We start from the raw sequence: 12,096 nt of genomic DNA on the forward strand, positions 1-12,096 counted from the left end.
AATTGCAACCGGTAATCAAACTAGAGGTAATATCTTTCATTTGAATAACAGTGAAAAGGAATGCTTAATTGCACATATAGATGAAAGTTGGCTATGGCATAAAAGACTATGTCATGTAAATTTTGATTGCATGGTAAATATTAGTACTTCTAAGGTAGTTAGAGATCTACCTAAAATTGTGAAACTTCATAATACAATTTGCAAGGAATGTCAATTTGGAAAACAGGTTAGAGCTAGTTTCAAAAGTATTCCAGAAAAATCCAATAATGCCCTTGATTCAATTCACACTGATTTATGTGGTCCAGCTAGAACTAAAAGCTTACAAGGTGATAGATATTTCATGCTAATTATTGATGATTATTCTAGAATGTGTTGGTTTACTTTTCTCAGAGAAAAATCAGAAGCACTTGGGAAGTTCAAGCTATTCAAAGCAATGGTTGAAAATGAAACTGGTAAGAAAATTAAATGTTTAAGATCAGATCAAGGAGGAGAATTCACATCTAAAGATTTTAATACATTCTATGAAGTAAATGGAATCAAAAGACAGTTATCAGCACCTCGGACACCACAAAAGAATGGAGTTGTTGAAAGGAAAAATAGAACTATTTTGGATGCAGCAAGAAGTATGTTATCAGAAGCAAATCTACAACATGTGTACTAGAGAGAGGCAGTAAACACTGCTGTCTATACATTCAACAAAGTTCACATCAAAGGTGAAACTGGTAAGACCCCTCATGAACTATGGTTTGTTAATACTCCTACTCTTAAGTATTTCAGAATCTTTGGAAGTAAATGTTATATTAGAAGAGATGAGTATATTGGCAACTTTGATCCTAGAAGTGATGAAGGAATATTTCTTGGTTATTCATCTAAGAGTAAAGCATATAGATGTTCTAATAAAAGATTACAGAAAATTGTTGAGAGTACAAATGTAAAGATTGATGAACAATTCAAAGGAAATTCAAGGTATATAGACTCTGAACCGGTAACAAAAATTATGACAAATGAACCTACAATAAATCCACCGGTACAGAATGATGATCCAGTTACTTCGGTATCATCAGAGGATTCCATAGTAATTGAAGAACAACAACAAACTAAGACACCCCGGTACGTAAGACTGAATCATTCTGAAGATCAGATAATTGGAAGCAAATTTAAAGGAGTCATGACAAGAGGAAGATTGGCAAATGAAGAGGTATGTCTTATTTCTCAAATTGAACCATTATCTATCAATGAGGCATGTGAAGATAAATTTTGGATTAAAGCTATGGAAGAAGAATTAGGATAAATTGAGAAAAATAATACTTGGACATTAGTTCCTCGGCCTGAAAAATAAAAATGTAATTGGAACCAAATGGGTATTTAGAAACAAACTCAATGAAGATGGTAAGGTTGTTAGAAATAAAGCAAGACTAGTGTGTAAGGGATATTGTTAGAAAGAAGGAGTTGATTACAATGAAACCTTTGCACTGGTAACCAGAATTGAGGCAGTTAGATTATTCTTGGCCTTTGCAGCTCACAAGGATTACAAAGTTTATCAAATGGATATTAAATGTGCATTCTTGAATGGAGATCTTGAAGAGGAAGTCTATATTGAACAACCTAATGGATTTTCCTTGACAGATGACAATGATATGGTTTGTAGATTAAGAAAAGCTCTGTATGGATTAAAACAAGCTCCAAGAGCTTGGTATGCAAGATTGGATAAGTATCTTTTAAAGATTGGTTTTATTAAAGGAAATGCAAATAGCAATTTATATTACAAAGTAACTAATGATGACATCTTGATTATGGAAGTATTTGTTGATGATATAATCTTTGGAGGAGAAGATGGAATATGCAAAGAATTTTCTCTTGAAATGCAGCATGAATTTGAAATGTCTATGATCAGAGAAATAAAATTCTTTTTAGGATTGCAGATTTTACAGACTGATAAAGGCATATTTTTGAGTCAATCTAAGTACTTGAAAGAACTACTTAAGAAATTTGGGATGGAAAACTCTAAACCGGTAAGCACACCTATGACTACAAATGAAAAATTATCTCAAAGGGACGAATCTACACCTGTCAATCCAACTAGATACAAATCTATGATAGGAGGTTTACTGTATTTGACACAAACTAGACCTGATATTATGAATGTAGTATGTATAGTTTCTAGATTTCAGAGTAATCCTAGGGAAAATCATGAATCAGCACAACAAATCTTGGATTATGGTATCCTAAAGATGAAAATTTTGATCTATATGCATACATAGATGCAAATTGGGCAGGAGATGTGGATGATAGAAAAAGCACCACTCGAGGAGCACTCTTTCTTGGAAAGAAATTAGTTTCTTGGTTAAGTAAGAAACAGAGTTGTACATCTTTATCAATAGCAGAATCAGAATATGTTGTAGCAGCAACAAACTGTACACAGGTACTTTGGCTTAAGCAAATGTTGAAAGACATAAAGGTAAAATGCAAGGAACCTATTACTATATATTGTGATAACACTACAGCAATTGATATATCTAAGAATCCAGTATTACATTCTAAAACAAAACATGTTTCTATCAAACTGAATTTTCTAAGGGAAAAAGTTGAAGAAAAGGAGATAAAATTGGTTTATGTGAATACTAAAGAACAGCTTGCAGATATTTTCACAAAACCTTTGCCTAAGGAAACTTTTGAGTATCTCAGAGATCAGCTCGGAGTCTTACCTCCACCGGTAGAGACTTAGACAGTTGATTATTGTCATCAACCGACATAATTAAATGGACAAATCTTTTATTCTGGTATTTGATGAGGAAGCTATTTCTCAGGGGGAGTAGTTGGTATATTGACTTGGTTGGTATTTTGTATGAACTTGACTTTTTGTGACTTTGGCATTTGATGTCAAAGGGGGAGAGATATATGGAAAAACATTGGGGGGAGATATATGGAGAGATATATGGAAAAAACATTAGGGAGAGATGTATGGAAAAATGCATTATCTTTTTGAGGAGAGATTGGTATGAGAGATTGGTATAATACTCCCAGGGGGAGAAATGGAGATTGTTGGTTTTTGTACTTGGCATTTTTGTTTTGGCACTTTGATGGTTTTTCCATCTTGTGTTGCCATCAATGCCAAAGGGGGAGATTGTTGGTATTTTGGTATGGTTTTGTCATTGATGTCAACACCTACTAAATACACCTACTTTGGAGATCCAGCAACATTCATCGGCAAATAGTAAACTGTGCAACAATTACCAGTATATGGTTAATTGGTAGGATATAATGCTCACCGGTACCTACAATGACATGGAAGACACTTGGTAATATCGAAGACATCATGTGGACACTTTATTTTGAAGTAATAATCATTGGTATATTCTTATTTGCATATTTGCTTTTACCAGCAAATAGGTCTAGGTTATCTAGGGTTACACCGACAGGTTTATCTTGTCCAGATCAGCATGGCACGCTATGGAGATGATTTATTATTGTTGTAAATGCATTAAGCCAACATGTTCAATCGGTTATTGCATCGGATATTGTATTGTTTGTAAAATGTTTTTATTGTAATATCTTTTAGAGCTAACCTACTAAAATTGGTCTTAGGGTATGATATAAATGTAAGATCTTATTTTTAAGATCAAGTGTGGAATGCAAAAAAGATTTAAGGAAGGGTATATATGAGATCAAGCAGGGATATACATGAAGACATCATTTGAAGGTGAAGTTAGGTTTTTGTAGAAGCATATCAGTATTACACCGGTACTGAATCCAGCATATGAAGATGCTATTTTGTGCAGTACATTCTCATTGGATTTAACCATCCAATTGTAGTTAGTGTGACTCCCATTTGTGATTGAGCAGTGAGCTCTAGGCTGTTGGCCTTTCTGCATGTGCAGACCCCTCTTTGTACACTTACTATCTGCAGTAGTATCATCTGATTGTGGGTAAGGTTTTCCACCGTGGTTTTTCCCCTTACAGGGTTTCCACGTACAAATATTGGTGTCATGTGTTGTGGATGAATTTGTGCTTATGTTTCATGAATTAATACTTACTGGTACAACAATTTTCTGTTAACATTGTCTACCGGCATACTTAACTGATTTATCGGTATTAAGCATTAAGTTGGTTAATAAGTTTTTGTTTGAATTTATTTGATAACTGATTCACCCCCCCCCCTCTCAGTGGTCTCCGAGACCTATAGATGTAAATATTGGGAATACTCCTCCACCGGTAGAACCAGTCAATCCTTCACCGGTAGGACAAAGTGATGCTCCACCGGTAGGACAGAGTGATGCTCCACCGATAGGAAGTTCTTCATCGAATTGAAGAAAGTTCCTTGAGGGTTTGGCGATCTAATAACACATGTGCTATTATTCCCTTGGTTAAAGATGAGAAGTTGGAAATTACCTTATTACCGATAGAAAATGTTAAGTGAATACTTAATTGGAATGCATTTAATGTGGCAGATGGTAAATTAACACTATAAATTTTTGTTTTTGGCTCCATTTCATTTCACAGAGATTTCAAACCTATGAAGAGCGCGAAGATTCTGAGCTAAGGCATTTCGAGCAAGAGGGAAGAGCACTTCAAGCAATCATCCATCCTAAAGGTAGTAAAAGGTATTTTATCATGGCATCCACCTCTACACTTGAATATATAGCAATCCCTACTATTGTCTAAGTTGTAAAAAGAGCTAGGCCCATATTTTAATTAGTTCTCAAGGTAGCAAAGAAAGATGATACTTTAGGTGCTTTTTCTCAAATTCCTAAAGGAGTTGTTTATGCTAAAGACCCCAGAATTTACATTCACCACAACATTGAGGAACTAGGAGATGAAGAGATTAAAACCATGTTTAAATCTGTCATATGTGATGAATCTGGTAATGTAAAAGATGAACATAAGATGATTGAAACCCTAGGATTTATAGAGATCCCTAGCATTCCTGAATTCCCCAAGGATGTGATCAGAATAGTCCTAAGCAGGGTACATGGTGAATTTTTCTGGTTAGATACAATTCACAAAATCACCAAGGAAGCTGTGAAAGTTATCACAGGGTTATCAACTATCAATAAAAGGCCAGACAAAACTAAGAAGGTCTCAAATGACCTAGTTACTCAGCTAACTGGTTCCACATCTGATAAAAGGTCTTTAAGAGTCAATGATGTAAAATATACTAATGTAAGATTTATTAGCATGATATTAGGATATAAGGCAACTCATGCAAACAAACTTAATTCAATGTCAAGTCTCTGCATTAAGAGTGCTTATGATATGGTCACATATAATGTAAAGATTGATGTATGTGAGTGGTTGAAGGATGAATTAATTGACAACTTAGGCAAGATTAAGAAGGACAAGAAAGGAACATTTAGGTTTGGAAATCTGCTAGTATGTTTGATGCTACATATAACCAAACAGGTTCCCAGTATAGGATAAAAAGAACTTGGATATGATATACTGGTAGGTAAACAACTAACAAAACTATTCAACAATATGGGAGAAGATAAGGATCAGAAAATCCAAGACTATTTTCAAGCACTTAAGGCCAAAATGAAGAAAAGAATCAGATTATCACAAAAGATTTTTGACAAATATAAGGATGAAATCTGGATGGAAGCAGTCATCCCAAGAACAATCTGGGTAACAGAGATGGGCTACAAAATAGATGATCATATAATTGAAACATATGCTAAAGCACTTTTGGAAGCCCCTAAAGAACCTAAGCAAGAGGTATTTGGTAGTGCATGAACTATTGAAAGCCAAATACAATCCCATAAAAGAGTGAAAAAGGTTGAGGCAATTGTGAGAAGAGTTTCTAGGCAAGCAAAGGAAATCAAGGATAAAGTAATGAAACAAATCGGTATAACAGAGGATGAGTTAGTAGCTCCACAACCTGAAACTCACCTATCACCAACAGGAACATCTTCAGAGAATGACATGCCTGCAACTTTTAAGAGAGTTGTAAGGAAAAGAGATCCCTCATCGGCAACCACACCCTCACCTAGGAGGACAAGACAAAAACAACAAGTAGTGAGATCTCCGGTAAGAAAGGCTACACCAAAGAAGAAACTGACACCCAAGGAGAAGAAGAGGAAAAATAAGGACATGGCCCCTCTTGACATACTATTGAATGAAATTACAAAGGAAGGGAAATTGAAGAATATAGAGAAATTATATGACACTCTGACAGCTGATGAAAAAGAACAAGTAGAAAATAGTGTTATATTGCATATGGACATGTATAAGAAATTTTTGATGGAAGTTGTAGATGAAGTACCAGATGAACTATTCAAAAGGTTGGAAGCAAGGAGACAAGTAGTAATAGAACTTGAAAAGAAAATAAAGATAGAAAAGCTACTTGTTGTATACCTGGTGAATTCACCCAAAGAAATTGATGACTTAATTGCTGAAGTCAATCGGTCAGTATTTTCTACTGCACACCGACACATTGCTTTAATAGTTTGAAGAGTTAATGAGGTGACTAAAGAAATAGAAAATGCATGGGATATATTCCTACTTAAAAAAGAAAAATAGGAAGAATTCTGGAACCCCAAACCAATAAAGGTATGTCAGAAAGAAAGAGACAAGGGTAAAGGTAAAATTGGTGGACCACCTAGTATCAAGGTTAAAGACAACTTACCCCCACCTCCTTTGATTGCTCCACTGGTAACAACAACAACTATAGAAGATCAACTGGCAGTTGAAAGTATGGATGTAGAGGATGTCAATCCTAATCTTGAACTCTTATATACAGTGGATGTTGATACTCAAAAGATCAATATTGTGGTGGACAAAGATACAGCTGATAAGACTGACATGGCTAGTGAGCCACCGGTAGCTGAGCAAACTGAAAACACACAGGAGAAACCAGAAGATGACAAAGAGCAACAAGTAGAAACTTAGACTCAACTGAGATAATGCAACAAATAGAGAAACAAACACAGCAAAAGGCTCTGGAACAGGAAAAGCAACAAAAATAGGAACAGTTTCATGAGGAAACAGTGCCACCGGCAACTAGAGAAGTAGAAAAACCATTGCTTAAAGAAATGCAAACACAAATAGACCTACCTGAGGTCAATACAAGCTTGGTTACTTCCACCGGCGGTACTTAGAATGTAGATTCCTCATCATCAAGCTACAAATCAACCAATGTGACTGAAGTACTCTTAGATTCAATTAAAAGGATAACAGAGTGCAGCTCACAAGCCTATAAGGCAATAGATGACACCATCCCAATTTTGAAGGTAATTGCTCCAAACTGTAATATAGACAATAAAGATTCTTTAGGACAACTTGATACTCTGTGTAAATATATCACAGAGAATATTGAGAAAATAAAGGAAGAGACATTGAAGGATAAATTGGAAATTGAAAGATTCTTTGATGAGCAGATAAAGAAGTGTACTAGGGGATTTGACACACTTCTACCGGAACTGTGTAACTTATTGAAAGAGAACAAAACTCTGTACAAAGACACCTGTAAGACAAACTTTTTGACTGTAGACATAGATAAGAAAATAAGCAAGGTACAAGATGAAATCAATAAACTTACTGATAATTTTGTTAACTCACCTGATACATTATCAGTTTTTGAGAAAAAGATAACAAATTTTGAGGAAGAATTACTTAAATTAGAAAGAGAAAAGGAGAGAATAGTGAATAAGGTAAAGCATCTGAGATTAAAACTAAGTCCAAGATTGGACTATCTAGCATCATTGCAGAAGGAAATATCTAAGGCATTGATACAAGGACAGAAAACACCGGTAGAGCATTTGCAACATCTCACCGGTACAACTAAAAGAACAGAGACAGCAATAAGAGATAGCAAATTTTATGTAGAGTATAAATTTGATTTTGGCAGATCTATTTCAAATTGTAACTACCTAGTTACAAGGTTGAAACTACAAACTCTACTAACATCTTGACAACCTTTGTCATTAATGCCAAAGGGGGAGTAATGGTATGAGAAAATTCAATATCACAGGAATCATATGCTCAGGGGGAGCACACATTTTTGGTAACATTTTTGGACTTCACATTTTTTTGGATACACTTTTGAAATTTCTCATGAGTGTTGCCATCAATGCCAAAGGGGGAGATTGTTGGCATATGCACACTCCAATGAGACATTGTAGGTGATTGAAGGTTTTGTCATTGATGGCAACCTTACAATCCTATGGGACTGGCAAGGCATTACACTGGCAAGGTATTACACTGGCATCAACAGAACACACTTTACACCAGCACTTAGAACATCGGCACCGACAAAGAGAAAGGAAGCATACTAACACGGAGGCTGACATGATTTTTGTTATATTACATTTTGTTTATTATTGTTAAAATCTTGTAAGCCAACTTGATATCATTGTAAAATCACTTATATATATAAGAAGTCATTGTAGGACATTTTTGTAAGTGAAAGGAGAAAAATATTAGGCAGACCTATTATGCGAAATATAGGTTAAGGGGTATATGTAAAGAACGGAGCAGAAACTGGTACTGAATCTAGCATTGAAGATGCTATTGTAAAGCAGTACAAGTTATTGGATTTGTATAATCCACATTGTAAGTCAGTGAGACTTCCCATTTGAGCAGTGAGCTCTAGGCAGTTGGCCTTCCTGCATGTGCAGGCCCCTATTGTAAGTAATATTCTCTTATAGGCTAGTAAGTGAATATTGTGGATCACAAATCCCACCAAGGGTTTTCCCACACTGGGTTTCCTCATTAAATCCTTGTGTTATGGTGTGATTTTCATGTGGATGTTTTTAATTCTGTTTATTTCATTATTTCTTGCATACCGGTAGACTATTATAATATGTTCTGCATGTTTTAAGTTGAGAAATTCTAATTATTGGTTAGATATTGATTCACCTCCCCTCTCAGTATCTGTGAGTTTCCTAACAATATCAACTATATCAAAACACATCCACAAAATCATTCACCACTTAACACAATGATTTTTCATGTGGAAACCCAAATGGGAAAAACCACAGTGGGGATGAATACCCACAAGTATTTTGAACTCTTCTGAAGTTTGCCCTGTTAGGAGTGAAGCCCTGTTAGAAGCTTATACAATAATGTTCTGTTAGGAATAGATCTGGTTAAGGACCACCCCGTTAAGGGATTGACTACAAATACCATGTTACTGGTAATACCATGTTAAAGGTAACCTTAGTGGAGGATTTCAAATCCAAGCTAATAGATCACCAGGTTAGAGGATTTCAACGACAAGCCTATTAGAGCTTACTCGGTTAAGGGATTTTACTATTGTAATAGTTAGAGAACAACAAGTTCTTTACTGATCTAGAAATAACACTTCTTTGCCAAATCATATCCTTTACTACTCGTATCTGCTTTCACATCATTTTGCGGACACACCTCCTGGTTTGGCAACAATCACTATCACACTTAACAAAATTTGCCAACACTTTTAAACAATCCATTAACCTTAAAAATAAATACATTAGGTTGGTAACACAATACAAACCCTACAATTCTCATAGAGATTACAAACACATTGGTTCAATCTTGACCTTTAGATTACATTGCAATCAACTACACATTCATTTAGGCATCTTCAACCACTCCTGGATCACTACACTTTGAATCTTGTATCTCATCACGTGTTTGTCACTTCATACTATGTATTTGATCATTCCCAAGATAAATTGTTATTTCTACGCACCAAATCCATTTTAAAACTCATCACGTGCAACATTCTTACGTGGCATCTTCATCGCTGATCATCATTCGGTCACAAATCATCACAATCGATCTCCAAGATCCATCGGTTAGGGTTCTACTTCTCAACTGGTTAGGGTTAGCGGTTGATCTTCACTGCTTCAATACTAGTTGCTTTACTAGTTCATTACCGGTTGCTTTACTACTTCATTACCAGTTGCTTTACTGTTTCATTACTGGTTTCTTTACTACTTCATTATTAGTTGTAATTGACATCAATGACAACACTATACTTCTTCAATGTAATCTTCATGCAATGCCAACATTCTCCCCCTTTGGCATTGATGGCAATACAAATATCAATAACAATTGATTCTCATGATTGAGAGTAAAGCATATACATAGGTATAGGAATCCTAGTTTACAGTTTTCACCATATACTCTCCTTCAACTATATCTTCATACCTTCAAGAATCAATCATATACCTTTCTCCCCCTTTGACTGCAATGCCAAAGTGAAGGTAAACCATTCATTTTCTTATCCATGATTCACCATTCTACAATGAGTTTCTTCCCCTATGAAGTAGTTCCATACTACACCAATCCTTCTTGAAGATTATCAATAGGCTCCAGGATTGATGTCTTCCCTATCTTGCTTAATTGACTTCATGTAGGGGTACAACCCCTAACTTACCTCTACGATATTCAAATATAGTCTTAGGTAGAGGTTTAGTAAAAATATCTGCTAGCTATTCTTTAGTGGAAACATTCTCCAATGATACATCTTTTCTTTGAACTTTCTCTCTTAAGAAATGAGACTTTAGCTCTATATGCTTTGTTCTAGCATGCAACAATGGTTTTTTGGAAATATTTATAGCACTAGTGTTATCACAAAAAATTATTACCGGTTTTGATATCTTCAGCTTGAAACCTTCTAATATGTGTTTCATCCAAATTGCTTGGGTACAATTCATGTAAGCTGCAACATATTCAGCTTTTGTTGTTGATTGAGAGATACAAATCTGTTTCTTGTTGCTCCAAGACACTAGTATGCTTCCAAGAAAAAATGCTCCTCGGGTTGTGCTCTTCATGTCATCAATATTGCCTGCCGAATCTACATCAGTATAGACTTTTAAGTCAACGTCTCCTTCAAATGGATACTATAATCCATAATCTAGTGTGCCTTTCAAGTATCTGAAAATTCTTTTGGTTTCAATCATGTGTGTATCCTTCAATTTTTTCTGAAATTTAGAAACCAATCCTACTGCATGAGCAATGTTCAGTCTGTTGTGGATAACATAATGTAGCTTACTTATCATGGATCTATATTCCTTCTCATTAACTAATCTAGAATCATCTTCCTTTAACAATTTACAACCTGTAACCATTGGTATTCCAACTAGTTTACAATCTCACATTCCAAAAGTTTTCAATACTTCTTTCACATACTTGGATTGTGTGATAAAAATTCCTTCCTTCATCTATTGGATTTGCAAACCTATGAAATTTTTTATCTCACCTACCAATGCCATGTTAAATTCATTCTTCATTTCATTAGAAAAGTCATGACACATATCATCAATACCTCCAAAACTGATATCATCAACAAATACATCATTTACCAGTATCTTATCTCTTTTTGTCTTGAGATATATGTTACTATCTTCATTAGTTCTTTGAAAACCTATCTTTACTAAGTGAGAGTGCAATCTTTCATACCATGCTCTTGGTGCTTGTTTCAAACTATTCCGTGCCTTATGTAGCTTGCAAACCATATCCTTTTCTTTAGTTAATGCATAGCCATTTGGCTGTTCTATGTAGACTTCTTCTTCTAATATTCCATTGAAGAATGCTGATTTAACATCCATCTAATATACCTTGAATCCTCTGTATGTTGCAAATGCAAGTAGAGTCCTTACTCCTTCCAATCTTTCTACTGGTGAAAATGTCTCACCATAATCTTCACCTTCCTCTTGTGCATATCCTTTCTGGACACAATGGATCACTGAGAGGGGGGTGAATCAGTGATTTAAACAATTTTTACTTAATTAGAGATTTACCGGTTCAATATGAAATATAAAAAATGCAGACCGGTTACCAAAGCAATGCAAACAAGGTGTGTAGGATAAATATCTAAAAGATTAATACAACACACACATGAAGATTCAACACATAACACCAAATGTATGAGGAAAAACCAATGTGGGAAAAACCTTGGTGAGAATAGCTGCTGGAGATGTTCTACTCCAATCCAACCTCACACTGAAAAGATCCGATTACAAATATTATGACACGAACCCCTGATTTATGAGAATCAACTCAAAGGATCACCAACCCCTACACAATTTATAGGCTACAACCTAATGGAGCTACAACCCCTGCACTATGAACCCTTATTAGTGAAAAACAATATGAAAACTCAGATACACAAAT

The sequence above is a fragment of the Cryptomeria japonica genome, chromosome 4, assembly GCF_030272615.1.
Source record: "Cryptomeria japonica chromosome 4, Sugi_1.0, whole genome shotgun sequence".
NCBI lineage: Eukaryota > Viridiplantae > Streptophyta > Pinopsida > Cupressales > Cupressaceae > Cryptomeria > Cryptomeria japonica.